Source organism: Puma concolor, chromosome A1 (genome assembly GCF_028749965.1).
Source record: "Puma concolor isolate L17-30 chromosome A1, mPumCon1.1.hap2, whole genome shotgun sequence".
NCBI classification, from domain to species: Eukaryota; Metazoa; Chordata; class Mammalia; order Carnivora; family Felidae; genus Puma; species Puma concolor.
Window position 1 is genome coordinate 116,098,228 of NC_141667.1, and position 14,543 is coordinate 116,112,770.

The 14,543-nt window shown below is 39.1% G+C and overlaps 1 protein-coding gene across 1 annotated transcript in view; it reads left to right on the forward strand.

The window, feature by feature from the left end:
* Positions 1-14,543, forward strand: part of ANKRD55 (ankyrin repeat domain 55) — a 534,677-nt gene that overhangs the window by 307,682 nt on the left and 212,452 nt on the right. The window lies entirely within an intron of this gene.

A 14,543-nucleotide genomic window follows, 5' to 3' on the forward strand; every position in this document is an offset into this window, starting at 1 on the left:
TTACATGCAAATTAGCATATAGTGCAGCAATGATTTCAGGAGTAGATTCCTTAGTGCCCCTTACGCATTTAGCCCATCCCCCCTCCCACAACCCCTCCAGTAACCCTCAGTTTGTTCTCCACATTTATGAGTTTCTTCTGTTTTGTCCCCCTCCCTGTTTTTATATTATTTTTGTTTCCCTTCCCTTATGTTCATTTTTTTCTGTCTCTTAAATTCCTCATATGAGTGAAGTCATATGATTTTTGTCTTTCTCTGACTAATTTCACTTAGCATAATACCCTCCAGTTCCATCCACGTAGTTGCAAATGGCAAGATTTCATTCTTTTTGATTGCTGAGTAATACTCCATTGTGTATATATACAACATCTTCTTTATCCATTCATCCATCGATGGACATTTGGGCTCTTTCCATACTTTGGCTATTGTCAGTAGTGCTGCTATAAACATGGGGGTGCATGTGTCCCTTTGAAACAGCACACCTGTATCCTGTGGATAAATGCCTAGTAGTGCAGTTGCTGCATCATAGGGTAGTTCTAGTTTTAATTTTTTGAGGAACCTCCATACTGTTTTCCAAAGTGGCTGCACCAGCTTGGATTGTCACCAACGATGTAAAAGAGATCCTCTTTCTCCACATCCTCACCAACATCTGTTGTGTCGGTTGGCCATCTGGATGTCTTCTTTGGAGAAGTGTCTATTCATGTCTATTGCCCATTTCTTCACTGGATCATTTGTTTTTTGGGTGTTGAGTTTGATAAGTTCTTTATAGATTTTGGATACTAACCCTTTATCTGATATGTCATTTGCAAATATCTTCTCCCATTCTGTCGGTTGCCTTTTAGTTTTGCTGATTGTTTCCTTCGCTGTGCAGAAGCTTTTTATTTTGATGAGGTCCCAGTAGTTCGTTTTTGCTTTTGTTTCCCTTGCCTCCAGAGACATGTTGAGTAAGAAGTTGCTGTGGCCAAGATCAAAGAGGTTTTTGCCTGCTTTCTCCTTGAGGATTTTGATGTCTTCCTGTCTTACGTTTAAGTCTTTCATCCATTTTCAGTTTATTTTTGTGCATGGTGTAAGAAAGTGATCCAGGTTCATTTTCCTGCATGTCGCTGTCCAGTTTTCCCAGCACCACTTGCTGAAGATACTGTCTTTATTCCTTTGGATATTCTTTCCTGCTTTGTCAAAGATTAGTTGCCATACATTTGTGGGTCCATTTCTGTGTTCTCTGTTCTGTTCCATTGATCTGAGTGTCTGTTTTTGTGCCAGTACCATACTGTCTTGATGATTACAGCTTTGTAGTATAGCTTGAAGTCTGGGATTGTGATGCCTCCTGCTTTGGTTTTCTTTTTCAAGATTGCTTTGGCTATTCGGTGTCTTTTCTGGTTCCATACAAATTTTAGGATTATTTGTTCTAGCTCTGTGAAGAATGCTGGTTTTATTTTGATAAGGATTGTATTGAATATGTAGATTGCTTTGGGTAGTATCAACATTTTAACAATATTTGTTCTTCCTATCCAGGAGCATGGAATCTTTTTCCATTTTTTTGTGTCTTCTTCCCTTTCTTTCATAAGCTTTCTACAGTTTTCAGTGTATATATTTTTCACCTCTTTGGTTAGATTTATTCCTAGGTATTTTATGGTTTTTGGTGCAACTATAAATGGGATGGATTCCTTGATTTCTCTTTCTATCGCTTCATTGTTGGTGTATAGGAATGCAACCGATTTCTGTGTGTTGATTTTGTATCCTGCAACTTTGCTGAATTCATGAATCAATTCTAGCAGTATTTTGGTGGAATCTTTTGGGTTTTCTATATAGAGTATCATGTCATCTGCGAAGAGTGAAAGTTTTACCTCCTCCTGGCTGATTTAGAGACCTTTTTTTTCTTTTTGTTGTCTAATTGTAGAACCTAAGACTTCCAATACTAGTTGAATAACAGTGGCGAGAGTGGACATCCCTGTCTTATTCCTGACCTTAGGGGGAGAGCTCTCTTTTTTTCCCCATTGAGGATGATATTAGCATTGGGTCGTTCATATATGGCTTTTATGATTTCGAGGTATACTCCTTCTATCCCTACTTTCTTGAGGGTTTTTATCAGGAAACGATGCTGTATTTTGTCAAATGCATTCTCTGCATCTATTGAGAGGATCATATGGTTCTTGTCCTTTCTTTTATTGATGTGATAAATCACATTAATTGTTTTGTGGATATTGAACCAGCCCTGCATCTTAGGTATAAATCCCACTTGGTCATGGTGAATAATTTTTTTAATGTATTGTTGGGTCAAGTTGGCTAATATCTTGTTGAGGATTTTTGCATCCATGTTCATCAGGGAAATTGGTCTATAGTTCTTTTTAGTGGGGTCTCTGTCTGGTTTTGGAATCAAGGTAATGTTGGCTTCATAGAAAGAGTTTGGAAGTTTTCCTTCCATTTCTATTTTTTGGAACACCTTCAAAAGAATAGGTGTTAACTCTTCCTTAAATGTTTGGTAGAATTCCTCTGGAAAGCCATCTGGCTCTGGACTCTTGTTTTTTGTCACATTTTTGATTACTAATTCGGTTTCCTTCCTGGTTATGGGTCTGTTCAAATTTTCTATCTTCCTGTTTCAGTTTCGGTAGTGTCTATGTTTCTAGGAATTTGTCCATTTCTTCCAGATTTCCCATTTTATTGGCTTATAATTGCTCACAATATTCTCTTACTATTGTTTTTATTTCTGGTGGGTTGGTTGTGATCTCTCCTCTTTCATTCTTGATTTTATTTATTTGGGTTCTTTCCTTTTTCTTTTTGATCAAACTGGCTAGTGGTTTATCAATTTTCTTAATTCTTTCAAAGAACCAGCTTCTGGTTTCATTGATCTGTTCTACTGTTTTTTTTGGTTTCGATAGCATTAATTTCTGCTTTAATCTTTATTATTTCCTGTCTTCTTCTGGTTTGGGGTTTTATTTGCTGTTCTTTTTCCAGCTCCTTAAGGCATAAGGTTAAGTTGTGTATCTGAGATCTTTCTTCCTTCTTTAGGAAGGCCTGGATTGCTATATACTTTCCTCTTATAACCACCTTTGCTGTGTCCCAGAAGTTTTGGGTTGTGGTGTTATCATTTTCATTGACTTCCATATACTTTTTAATTTCCTCTTTAACTGCTTGGTTAGCCCATTCATTCTTTAGTAGGATGTTCTTCAGTCTCCAAGTATTTGTTACCTTTCCACATTTTTTCTTGTGGTTGATTTCAAGTTTCATAGCATTGTGGTCTGAAAATATGCACGGTATGATCTTGATCTTTTTGAACTTACTTAGAGCTGATTTGTATCCCAGTATATGGTCTATTCTGGAGAATGCTCAATGTGCACTGGAGAAGAATGTATATTCTGCTGCTTTAGGATGAAATGTTCTGAATATATCTGTTAAGTCCATCTGGTCTAGTGTGTCATTCAAAGCCATTGTTTCCTTGTTGCTTTTTTATTAGATGATCTGTCCATTGCTGTGAGTGGGGTGTTGAAGTCTCCTACTCTTATGATATTACTGTCAATGAGTTTCTTTATGTTTGTGATTAACTGATTTATATATTTGGGTGCTACCACATTTGGCGCATAAATGTTTACAATTGTTAGGTCTTCTTGGTGGATAGACCCCTTGATTATGATATAATGCCCTTCTGCATCTCTTGATACAGTCTTTATTTTAAAGTCTAGATTGTCTGATATAAGTATGGCTACTCTGGCTTTCTTTTGTTGGCCATTAGCATGATAGATGGTTCTCCATTCCCTTATTTTCAACTGAAGGTGTTTTTAGGTCTAAAGTGGGTCTCTTGTAAACAGCATATAGATGGATCTTGTTTTCTTATCCATTCTGTTATCCTATGTCTTTTGATTGGAGCATTGAGTCCATTGATGTTTAGAGTGAGTACTGAAAGATATGAATTTATTGCCATTATGATGCTTGTAGAGTTGGAGTTTCTGGTGGTATTCTCTGGTCCTTTCTAATCTTTGTTACTTTTGGTATTTATATATATATATTTTTTTTTCATCTTTTCTCCCCTCAGAGAGTCCCCCTTAAAATTTTTTGCAGGGCTGGTTTAGTGGTCACAAACTCCTTTAGTTTTTGTTTATCTGGGAAACTTTTTATCTCTCCTTCTATTTTGAATGACAGCCTTGCTGAATAAAGAATTCTTGGCTGCATATTTTTCTGATTTAGCACATTGAATGTATCCTGCCACTCCTTTCTGGCCTGCCAAGTTTCTGTGGATAGGTCTGCTGCAAACCTGATCTGTCTTCCCTTTTAGGTTAGGGACTTTTTTTCCCTTGCTGCTTTCATGATTCTGTCCTTGCCTGAGTATTTTGTGAATTTGACTATGATATGCCTTGTTGATGGTTGGTTTTTGTTGAATCTAATGGGGATCCTCTGTGCTTCCTGGATTTGATATCTGTGTCTTTCTCCAGGTTAGGAAAACTTTCCACGATGATTTGCTCACATAACACTTCTACCCCTATTTCTCTCTCTTCGTCTTCTGGGACCCCTATGATTCTGATGTTCCTTTTTAATGAGTCACTGATTTCTCTAATTCTTAAATCATGCTCTTTTGCCTTAATCTCCCTCTTTTTTTCTGCTTCATTAATCTCTTTAAGTTTCTCCTCTATATTGCTGATTCTCTGTTCTGCTGCATCCATCCTTGCTGCCATAGCATCCATCCATGATTGCAGCTCAGTTATAGCATTTTTAATTTCATTCTGACTATTTTTTACTTCTTTTATCTCTTCAGAAAGGGATTCTAATCTATTTTCAACTCCAACTAATATTCTTATTATCGTGATTCTGAATTCTGGTTCAGACGTCTTGCTTGTATCTGTGTTGGTTAAATCCCTGGCTGTTGTTCCTTCATGCTCTTTCTTTTGGGATGAATTCCTGCTGAATTCTGTGGTTCAGGTTGTGCAGATTGTTGTGTTAATCCTGCAATCAGTTTTCTAGGTGTGCAGGATGGTTTAGCGTTGGTCTGGCTGTATTTCATGGACACAAGACACACAAAAAACTTCCATGCTGTGCCGTCATCTTGGCTCCTCCTCCTCGATTTTTAATAAGATAACATCTAGCTTTATAGCATCTAGGCCCTAATTATTAAGACAGGCAATGTTACTTTCCCTTTGAGTGTCAGATGACCCTTTCTGCAAGTATATAAAAAAGATACACATTAGTCTTCTTTCCATTATTTTTAAAGTTTGTATCATTTTTCTTAATGAATCTGAGAGAAAGATGCAGGAAAGCCCAGAATTTTCTAGCAAGAGTACTGTGTTCCTATTTTTATTAGTCTGGCTTTGTTAGCATTTTCATTTTTATGATAGAGACTCAAGATAAAGATAACAGAAACAGGAAAACTTTGTTGAGAATTCCCTTGCTTCACAGTAGGTGTTTTACATGTAGATATCAATACTTAAAGTCACCCTATGCAAGATTAAGCAAGAACTTGAACCCAGCCACCCTCACAGCCAGGTGCTCTCTGGGGATCTCCTGCCAGACACAGTGGACAGTGCTTATGTTACCAGAGTCTGGAAGTCTTGCCTCCTGCAGGTCCCTTCCTTCCCCAGGGCTTCTCCCATCCACTCACACCTCCTTCCAGCACCCAGTCAGCCTGCTTCCTCTGACTTACCTGACTTATCCTCACTGCATACTCTGGCCTTATTTTGCTGTTTCCCTCTGATGTTATGCTTGCATTATACTGCAGTGTAACCAGTATAAATCAATACTTATTGACTTGGTCATGTTTTGGAAACTTTCTTTGTACAAGCCCATTCATCTTTTTTTTTTTTCATCTCAATTCACACAGGGCCCTGACTTGATTGTCACAGATAATATTCATGAGACTTAATTTCTTGTAAATTGCTAGCCCTTTTCAGTCTATGTGAGGCAGAGCATGCTGGTCCCTTCCAACTAAAGATCAGATATGAACCTCTTTTCAAGGGGCTTAAAATAAATAGAATGAAGAGAAATGGAAAAGCCAGAGAGACACACTGACCCATCTTTGTTTTTTTTAAGCCTGTGCTAAAGAACATGCATTCAAGTCGCTGACAGGGAGAATGTTAAGTCCAGGATGTGCTGGAGAATGTTTAAGCCCAAGATGTGCTCATAGAACTGCAAGTAATCGACAGCCACTGGGGTGGGTAGCTTTTCGCATTCACCAGGAATGTCTCTGCTGTCTTTTACAACTGCCCAAGTCTTAGTCTCATGACTTAAATCTCAGTTCCTTAAAAAAAGCTCCTGTGGTTTTTCATCCCACAAACTCTTATAGTGCCCATTGCATGGATCAGCCCACTGGTACTGTGCAAGTGTGATGTGTTGTCCAGATTCCCTATGTTGTAAGCATGAATCGTAGCTCCTGGTTGCACCTTAGACTTCTTTTTATACAGAAGCCATCGTAGCTGTATGTGAGCTCAATACAAACCACTTGAGGCTAGGGTAGGAAAAGAAGGATGAGGTTTGGAAAAATGAATTGAAAATAATAAAGGGAAGGCAGAGAGGTAGCATGTGTGGAGGAGGTTAGGAGCAATGTGGAGCTTTGAGGAGGAGATCACCTTTGAAGGAGAGAGCCAGCTGCAGTGGAGAGGATGGAAGTGTAGCTTGAAAGGGATCACATGAGCTTTGGGAGAAATGTTAGGCTTAACTTGATCATACACTGTCTGGGTCTGTGTTAATGAGCCCTTACTGGCGTTTAATGAAGAAGCAAAGAAATGAGTGAGTGAATAAATGAATGAGTAAAATGTTTTTTTTAATCTAGCCTTCCCCCAAGCTCGCTAGATTTCCACCCTGAGATATAACATTGTGTCTATCATCTCTTTTTCTCCTCTCTCCCAACCCCTTCTCTGTCGGCTTTAATTCATTTCAGTCTTGCTTTAGACGTTATAGTGTCTTTCCAAAATATCACGAAAGTCTTCATGACTTGCTTGTAAATGTCATAATAAACAAATTTCACCATATAAAATTGCATAAGTGTATGGTTTTAACTAACAGATTGATTGCTTATCTTTTGGTCTAATATATAATGTGTGTACAGAGTCCTTAGAAAATATGCTCTGAGTCTCTCAAGCTGTCACACTGGCTGCCCAGAGTTCAGGTGACCTAAAATAGCTATCTGATTAATTACATTGCCTTGAAGAAAAGACAGGGCAAAACATTGGTTCATTCCCTTTATTCCAAAGATTAGTTTAAAATTTAAAAATTAGATGAAATTAACTAAGTAAGAAAATATTCTTAATATTATGAGGAAAAGACTTTTTAAAAAAAAATCTGTAGTTTTTTTAAATACAAGAATGTGATCATCAATTTTTTATTTTTTTCCAGTTTTACTTTAGAACTCACATGTCTAACTTCTAGGACAAGACCTATACTTTCAGGAAAGATCCCCAAATCTTTTTAAATGGGAGTTAAACCACATAAAAATGTGCAAGTGTGAAAATGCCCATGTGATTGTCTGAAAGTACAGTTCAAAATTTGTGATTCATGGCATGGTGATTTTTTAAAATGGCACAGATGAAGCACATTATTCAGTCAATTAAGGATGTAAAGAGGCCTGCTCCAGATCCTTTGAGCTCCTGTCTATAAAGTTTATGTTTTAATTGGTCAAAGTCAGCCTTGTGCACACTTCCAGGCAGCCTAGCTGGTGAATGGTCTTTGGGGAAACGTATCCCTAGACACCTGGAACAATGCAGACAATGTAGGACGCCCTCAATAAAAATCATTGGAAAACTGTGTAAATGTGATTCAAATACGGAAAAGTAGTAGAAATAAGATTTCCAGACACTGTATGCGAAGTTGGGCAGCCAATCCCACGCCCTTGCTATGCTGGTGCCCTCTGTGTGTATGCATGTGTACTCTGCCATAAATAGTTAGCAAACATTTCACATGTGCAAACCATTTCCTACTTCTCCAACTTTCACCCCCAGCCCGTTTCAGGATCCTGTTTTCAGGGATCCTCCCATTTCCAGCCATGCCCAGCATGCCGGGACAAGAATTGGCACCCCCTGCATACCAATTTCAGATCTGCCCCCTGCCAAGCCATTAGCCACCCATCCCCTGACTCTCTCCATGGTCCTGTGGTGGAAGCTGAAAGGAGCAAAGAGTCCAGGAAAATTTTTAGAAAGGAGGGTTGTGGTAAAGTGAGGGTGTGGTGTAAATTGAGAGGAAGCAAACAGGGCAGGATAAAGTGGTCTCTGGAGGACAAAGTCATTTGGGCCATTAAAATATAGCAAAATGTAAGTCTTTCTTTTTTTCAGCAATTCACAAAACATGTTTTGGGAGCAACTGTTCTTCCAGAGGTGAGAGGGGCAACTCACACTAGAAGAATCTTTGGTAGTAGGATGAGGTTGCATGTCTTTTTAAACAAATCAGGCTAACATGTGTTAGGAATGTAATCTTGCAGCTAGAAAACAATAGTCACAACAACACCCTCCCACCCACCCACCCCCAGCCCTCCCCCAAAAAACCCCAGCAGCATTGATAGATTTCCATCCAGCCATCCTTTTAGCCCCCTTGCGTGATAGAGTACGGGCTGCTTGGGAGAGAAAACTAGGGGAGTGGGTAAGGTTCTTCCCTTATTGCTGAGGACAGCATCGCATGGGAGGAGGCAGGACGTGAAGGCGCTTGCTTTATTTTCAAGCTCTGCACTGCTCATCTGGTCCAGCTTTTTGGCAAAGAGAAGGACACCAGCCGGGACCTTGCAGTCCCTCCACTCAGCACAAAGCTTCCTTAGATTAGTGCCCAAACTAATTTTTATGACATGTCATTCCAGTAAGGGCACTGCTGCATTTCACAGATGGGCTTCCCCTAGATAGCGACTGTTGATTGGCCGAGTTGGGATCTGGCTGGATTAGGGAAATTTAAACTGACAGCTGGTCTTTTTTGCATGGAGCATAAAGCCCTTGTTGTTGGAGGAAGCAATGGGGGCCAGTCAGACCCCCGGCCAAATAGGAGGGCTGCTCTTGGCCGTGACCAACACTTCCCAAGATAAGATGACTTTTTAAAAACAAGAATTGTGCAAATACCGTTACACTGTACAGCCCAAGTGATCTCAGGCCCTACCTAAAAGATCAGAGCAGACAAGAAAACAGCCCAGTGGAACATGATGTGGGAATGCAGAAGCAATTTAAAGAAGCCCGCTTCTGTGTGGAAATCCCAGAAGTCCTAATAACAGGGAACCTGAATTCCCTGGAGCAAGCAATAGTATCTAAGTCTCTGCTGGAAGTTTAGTTTACATGATCAGTAGGTACAGAGCAGGGATTTAAAAGGTTTATTTGCCTGAGGAAAGAGCTGCAAGTATTTAGAAATAAAACTACTAATGAAAGCATGTATGTAAACATGTGCCAGGGATTGTGCTAAGTGCTTAATGTACATTAACTCATCCGATCCTCACAGCTACCCGTGAGATGGATACCATTATTATCCTTGATTTACAGAGGAGGAAACTGAAGCTTGCAGAAATTAGGAGGCCTCTGGGCTAGTCTGAGAGCCTCGCCCACATTAATAACAGTGTTTTCTAAACTATAGGTCACAATCCATTAAAGATTATAAAATCCATCTAGTGAGTAGCTACTAGGCTTTAAAAAACAGAATAGAAAAATATCAGAGTACACTACATATATTAGGAATAAGAATTGTTTCTTTATCCTTTCAATTCATTTCTGTATACTATATGTGTTGTTGATTGCAACATAAAATGTAGGCTCTTTTCGAACTTTGTATAAATGAAATGATGTCATATATGTTCTTTTGTGTCTTTGGTGTCTGGCTTCTTTTACTCAGACTATTTTTGAGAACTAATATAATGTATAATATAATACAACACAATATAATAAATACAATATGGCTATAATTTGCTCATTCTCAGTATCAAATTATGTACAGCATACATACTGTGTATTGCATGACCACACATAGTTTAAACCAGTTTCTTGTGGATGATATTTGGGTCATGTCCATGTTTTTTTGTTTGTTTGTTTGTTTGTTTGTTTGTTTGTTTTTAACTAATACAGAGAGTGCTGCTATGGACTTTCTACTGTGTGTCTTTTGGTAAACATATATACACACATCCCTGTTGGCTAGGGGATATAGCTAGGAATGTAATTACTGGATCACTGGGTATGTGGAAGTTCACCATTAGTAGACACCACCGAATAGTTTCTTCAAAATATTAGTACCAATTTAAATAACGTTTCTTACAGTCAATTATGGTCAAATAAGTTTGAAAAATACTGAGTTGTGACTTCTGTGGGGAATGCTTTTTGAGATACCAATACAGAAATGATTGTGTGTTCATCTACCCCTGACTCTCTTTTCCTTCCTGCTTGCACCCTCCATCTATAACTCTGAGCAGGGCTGAGAAGGTAGAGGGCCAGGGGAGAGACTGCAGAGTCTAAAACAGCTTTAGGGCAGAACAGAAGGAATGTGCACCTGTTGGGTGAAATAGCTGGCTTCCCAGTAGCAGGTTCTGTTCAATTCTTGGCCTCCCTAGGATACTAGGGAGACAAGCCTGGTCCCCTGGCCACTACCTAGCTTCCTGTCCTTGGAAACCTACCTGGTCTATCAGAGCATTCACTTTTCTGCAGCCCTGTCCTTTCAGAGGTAAGATGTGCGGTCATAGAGACAGCCGCCTGAAGGCAGACCAATGAGTGAGTTTTTCATGATCAAAAAGGTAATGACATAAAAGAGAGACTAAGCCCGCAGCTCCAGAGAGGACTATCTTCAGAGAGAGGGGAGAAACAGAGGAAAAATAGAACACAAACCATCCAGGGAGCAAAGGACTGGAGACTGCCTCTCTGCCTTTTTTATGCTGCCAATGATAAGCACATGGAACATCATTCTCTGTCCAGAACAGTCTCCTGCTGGCACAGGGCCACCCAAGACACATGTTCTGAAAGTCTTGCTCTCACTTCTATCCTGACAGAAACACCCAGGGTGGGCCCCCCTAACCTCGCTGAGTGCACACAACCAAGAACTGCCTGTAGGGGAGTGCTCTCCTTTTTGCCCTGTCCTCCCAGCCCAGTCTCCACAGGGAACCCACAGAGAGCTTGAGAAGGAAATGCAGGGCCATGGCATGTGGGTGTGGAGCTTGTGGCCTGAGAAATGAGGGGGGATGCCTTTGTCAACCAGAGGGGCTCTGTCATCCCAGAGCCAGGCCTTATTCTAATATCCCCAGATCCTCCAAATGAAGTGGAAGGGGTGTGATTCTTGCAGTTCTCCCAGAAACCACAGCAATCCCCTTCTCCACTACATTTCTGCATTTAGAAGCTGCCTCCACCCCAAGAGAAGAGTGATAGATACTGCAGGGTAAGACACATCACTTCTAGTAACATGAGGATATTTAGAAAGTTGACTCAAGATCAGTAGACCCTAGCCATGTGTGGCATTAAGCACTTGAAACATGGCTAGTCCAAACTGAGATGTAAAATACGCAGAGGATTTCAAGAAATTAGTTAAAAAATATAAAACATCTCATTAATAATTTTTATTCTGTTACATGTTGAAATGATACTATTTGGGATACATTGAACTAAAGAAAATATATTATTAAAATTAATTTCGGGGCGCCTGGGTGGCGCAGTCGGTTAAGCGTCCGACTTCAGCCAGGTCACGATCTCGCGCTCCGTGAGTTCGAGCCCCGCATCGGGCTCTGGGCTGATGGCTCAGAGCCTGGAGCCTGTTTCCGATTCTGTGTCTCCCTCTCTCTCTGCCCCTCCCCCGTTCATGCTCTGTCTCTCTCTGTCCGCAAAATAAATAAACGTTGAAAAAAAAATTAAAAAAAAAATTAATTTCATCTATGTTTGTTTACTTTTTTTAAAAAATGTGCCTTTGGATCATTTAAAATTACATATGTGCCTCACATATACCTTTTGAATAACACTGCTCTAAAATCAGACCACTTGGTCTGTTGCTAATTGCTTGTCTTTGGGAAACAGTCTCACTTCTTTGTGTCTCAGTTCCCTTTTCCAGAAAATAGGAATATTCATGCACCTCCCTGATATTGTTGTTAGGAATAAATGTGTTCATATACATAAAGTGTTGAAAGCAGTGCCTAGCATGAAATAAGTATTCCCTAAATGTTAGATATATTAGTCTTAACATCATCCCAGGTTCTCTGTGAGAGCAAAACTTGACAGCTTCATTAGGTCTTCTACCCTTGTCTCTAGGGGAAGCCAAGTGTAGCCACTTCAGTCAACACAGATGGAATCAATCATTTGCACTCCTGAGATGCCTACAAGATTAATGATTATATGTCTGGGAATGCCTGTCTTTTCATATAGATGCCATATATAGATAGGATTCATGCTGCACTTTATGGTAAACTACTTCCTGATCCTTTGATGAAACCAGATTGTGTCCTGCTCTCCCCAACCCAGAGGATGCTGGGAAGAATTTTCCATACAGTGCCAATTGGGCCACAGATGAATAGCTGTTGTGGAAATATGCCCTTATTTCTGGTTTAAATGATTACTCCCAATGTTTTTAATTTATCAGAATACTAAGGTCTTAAAAAAAAGTCATGAATAATTTTGGAAATAGATATACACATTAAGAAAGAAATTGGAATCCATCTGGAATTTAGGAATATTTAATCTAAATCTTGAGCTTACATATAATAGTTCGTTATGGATTTTTTTCCCCCTGAACTGAATATAAGACCCTTGCTTTGGGCTACAATGGTGCCTGTTGTTCTCAACTCATTGAAAAACAAGTTCTGATCTTTTCCTTTTAAAGTATTCTGTTTCCAAATGCTTGTCTTGTTTAAAAAAAAAAAAAAAGAAAGAAAGAGAGAAAGAAAGAAAGAAAGAAAAAAAGCATATCCTGGTGCCACGAATTAGAGGCTACATTTTTTTTTTCCCAGTTAATGGCACATTATTTACTTTCTAGATGTGTAAACGAGTAATGAGTCCCTTGAGGGAAAGATAGTATTGAAGAGCAAATAAATTCCATGGATGAGATCCACAGAATTTTAAAAAATGATTATAAACTCATGCTTTCAGCTAATAATAGTCAGGGTTTTGTTGAAGGGTAAGAACACTGAATTGAATTACACAACTGAAGAAAGAGAAATACATTTCCATAATTCACTTTGAATTATAGAGGTTTGATTTCTATGCTCTGTTGTTCTGGTTTAAAAAAAAATCTAAATTATAAGGAGAATGATTTTGTAGAGAAGGCAAAGTTCTTTTTTAAGAGATTCATAAAGCCAGGGTTTTGTTTTTCCCTCCCACTCTGGGCATCACAAATTGCTTCTGTGATCCCGTAAAATATCTCCAGAGACTTATTAGCAACAGGCATGGCTAGTTAACACAGCCCGGGAATGTGGCGCCTTCCCTGGATTCCTAAACCCTTTAATCCGGAGCAGGACCCACACTTCTTTGCATGTCCCCAAGGCCATTAAATACTTATCAGAGATCCAATTACTTTAGATCCAGGTCAAAAGGCAAAGCCAGACAAGGAATACTGAATTGGACACTATTCTTAAAACTTTAAATTTTAGACTATGACCACTCAGAAAATGGTGTCATTTACACAGAATTCTGAAGGAGACATAAAAAGAAAGTCCTGAGGGAAATGAAGACAGACTTGGGGACTGACTTAATTGAGGCACAGGGATGATGAAACGACCTGTTGAAGTCCTATCCAATTCTATACCATGAGTGGTGTAGTGCTATTATCTTTACTGATCCTTTGGTGTCACATAAATTTAACTTCATTGTGCTAGACTCAGACGTTTTGTCTCTATAAATAAATGTAATAATGAGTTAGTACTTATGAGTTCTGGGTCATATAATGTTAAAATGATATGTGACATACAATATTAAACTGAAAATAGAAACTACAGAAGCAGTATTCTTGCTTGGATGGTTTTGAAAATCAGAATGTTGTTATTTCAGTAAAGCGTTTAAAGAAATAATTTGTGATATCTCCATTGCCAAAATAGAGAATTGTACCATTGCTGAATTTTGTAGCTGATGGAACAAGCAACTCCCAGGGACCAACATTATTTTTAGGTGATCCCTAGGGTGAAGTCCCTTATTCTGTACTTGATCATTTCTGTCTTATCCAATATAGAGGGCAAATTTATCAAACTTAAGCGGGCACAAAGCTGAGAGGGAGAATAACTATGCCAGATAACGAAATCAAGGTTTGTTTTTTTGAGGGGAAGGGAATTACAAAACTACATTTAGAAAACATTTAGAAAGCCACCTTCACAAATACCTATGAGGATAATCTGCTTGGCACTACTGATATGAAAAGGACCTGGGGGCTGTTCTGTTTTGGTTGAGGACAGGTATCCATGCAAAACACAATGCAGCTGAATTAAAGTAAGAATAAAACTCTAGTGAGGTGGCAAGACTCCCACATACTTTGTACTTATTTTCACCACATCTGGAGTGTGGTTTTCCCTTTTTGGCACCAAATTATATGAGACACAAGCTGAGGTATGATCAAGAAGAAGTGACCAGAATGATATTATATAAGGAAGAGAAAGAAGCAGAAAAGAAAGTCCTTTTGCATTGGCATGAGAAGTGTCTTCAAATATCCCAAAAAGC